Genomic DNA, 2,677 nt, shown 5'->3' on the forward strand with positions numbered 1-2,677 from the left:
TCCTGCTTCACCTTAGAAAGCACTTCTTCACTCTGACCCTTCTATTTTTAAGGTTCACATGTTCTTTCTCTTGCCCTTTGGTTCATAGAAAGACAAGTTCATTACAGAGAGAAATTCCATTTTGGCCATTTCTTTTCTGTCTTTATGCTCCCTTAAAAATTTCATCAGCTCCCTTGGCATCAACTTGTACCTTGGTGCTGATGGTTCCTAAGGAACCGACTGCAAGTTCAAAGTCAACTTGAATGTACAGCAATTAGAATGTGATGTTTTTTGTCTTGGCATTTATGCTAGCCAACTCTCTAAGTTTTTGTTTCCCTCATGGGTACTAATTGTCCTGATCACTCCAATTTCCAACTTTCCTTTAGTATAAAATTATGCCCTTCTTCTAAATTTCTCTTTAGGGGCTTCCCTGGTGGTCCAGTGGCTAAGACTCTGCACTCCCAATGCAGAGGTCCCTGGTTCAATCACTGGTCAAGGAACTAGATCCCACATGCTGTAACTTAGGATCCTGCACGCCACATCTAAGACCAAGCACAGCCAAATAAACAAAAATAAAATTTCCTTTAAGTAGTCAGCAAGTTGTTTCTACCTTTTTCTACAAAATAACTCTTAAATCCATCTTTTCATCTCCTTTAGCCCTGCCTCGCTTACTACAGTGCTTGGCATAGCATAGGATGTTGGTCAAATTGGTTGATTTGTTGGTTGATTTGTCGGTTGATTAAAAGTCTACCTAAGTTTAGGCCTTGACCTCTTAAAATGGCACTTACTCACTCCCCTTGTTGGGAAACCTAGCAGCTTTCCACTGCCATGGAATAAGTTTCAAAGCCCATAATCTATCCCATCTATCTTGTGCAAAATGGGCTTCCCTGTGGCTCAGGGGTAAAGAATCTGCCTGCCAATGCAAGGGATGTGGGTTTGATCCCTGAAGAAGGAAGATCCCCTGGAGAAGGAAATGGCAACCTACTTCAGTATTCTTGCCTGGGAAATCCCATGGACAGAGGAGCCTGGTGGACCACAGTCCATGGGGTTGCAAAAGAGTTAGACATAACTTACAGACTAAATAACAACAATAATCTTGTGCAAATTTTCTAGAGCCTAAAAATGGCTCCTCAAGTATGCTGGGGAGAATATGAGCATTCCTTTTTCTGTTCTGTTGGTCATTCTCTCCACACAATGCTTTGAAACATTGTGCAAATAATCTTTTACTGTTGGAAAAATTTACCTACTTGTCAATAATGCTTAGATTTTATGATTCCCTTCCCATTTCCTTCAAATAAAATGCTTTCACATCCTAACCCCTCATTCACTTCTCCAACAAGATACCAACAGGACCATCATCTCCCACTTACAGATGCCAGGGGATATTCTGGATCCCTCCCTCTCCTTCACCACACTATCTATAGTACAGTTCCTCTCTGGAGTCAACTCTCTACAAATCTATTGCCAACTCTAATGTAAGATATGTCATTTTCCACTTACTTTCCTTCTTTCCCTGAAATTTTATTGTGGTAAAATACACATAAGATGGTCAACATGAAATTGGCCATCTTAACCATTTTTGAGTGCACATTTCAGTGGTATTAAGACATTCATAGTTTCATTGAGTTAGACAAGGCTGACTATGAGCCATGGCTCAATGAAACTATGAGCCATGCCATGTAGGGTCACCCAAGGTGGACAGGTCATGGTGGAGAGTTCTCACAAAATGTGGCCCACTGGAGAAGGGAATGGCAATCCACTTTAGTATTCCTGCCTTGAGAATTCCATGAACAGTATGAAAAGGCAAAAAGATAGGACACTGAAAGATGAACTCCCCAGGTAGGTAGGTGCCCAATATGCTACTGGAAATCAATGGAGAAATAACTGCAGAAAGAATGAAGGGATGGAGCCAAAGCAAAAACAACACACAGTTGTGGATGTGACTGATGATGGAAGCAAGTTCTGATCCTGTAAAGAGCCATATTGCATAGAAACCTGGAATGTTAGGTCCATGAATCAAGGCAAATTGGAAGTGGTCAAACAGGAGATGGCAAGAGTGAATGTCGACATTTTAGGAATCAGCAAACTAAAATGGACTGGAATGGGTGAATTCAACTCAGATGACCATTATATCTACTACTGTGGGCAAGAGTCCCTTAGAAGAAATGGAGTAGCCATTACAGCCAACAAAAGAGTCCAAAATGCAGTACTTGGATGCAATCTTGAAAACAACAGGATGATCTCAGTTCATTTCCAAGGCAAACTATTCAATATCATGGTTATCCAAGTCTATGCCCTGACCAGTAATGCTGAAGAAGCTGAAGTTGAACAGTTCTATGAAAACTCACAAGACCTTCTAGAACTAACACCCAAAAAAGATGTCCTTTTCATTATAAGGGGCTGGAATGCAAAAGTAGGAAGTCAAGAAACACCTGGAAAGTGAAAGTGAAGTTGCTCAGTCGTGTCCAACTCTTTGCAACCCCATTGACTGTATAGCCTAATCAGGCATCTCCGTCGATGGGATTTTCCAGGCAAGAATACTGGAGTGGGTTGCCATTTCCTTCTCCAGGAGATCTTCCCAACCCAGGGATTGAACCCAGGTCTCCTGCATTGTAGGCAGATGCTTTACCATCTGAGCCACCAGGGAAGTTCAAAAGAAACCAGCACCACCTTCGAGCCAGAATCAAACCAGCAACCT

At 41.8% G+C, this 2,677-nt stretch overlaps 1 non-coding gene across 1 annotated transcript; it reads left to right on the plus strand.

Annotated features, from left to right (window-relative positions):
- On the plus strand, positions 407-479 carry TRNAG-CCC. Its single transcript has one exon. It is a non-coding gene; the product is annotated as a tRNA-Gly (tRNA).

Source organism: Capra hircus, chromosome 4, assembly GCF_001704415.2.
Source record: "Capra hircus breed San Clemente chromosome 4, ASM170441v1, whole genome shotgun sequence".
Lineage (NCBI taxonomy): Eukaryota > Metazoa > Chordata > Mammalia > Artiodactyla > Bovidae > Capra > Capra hircus.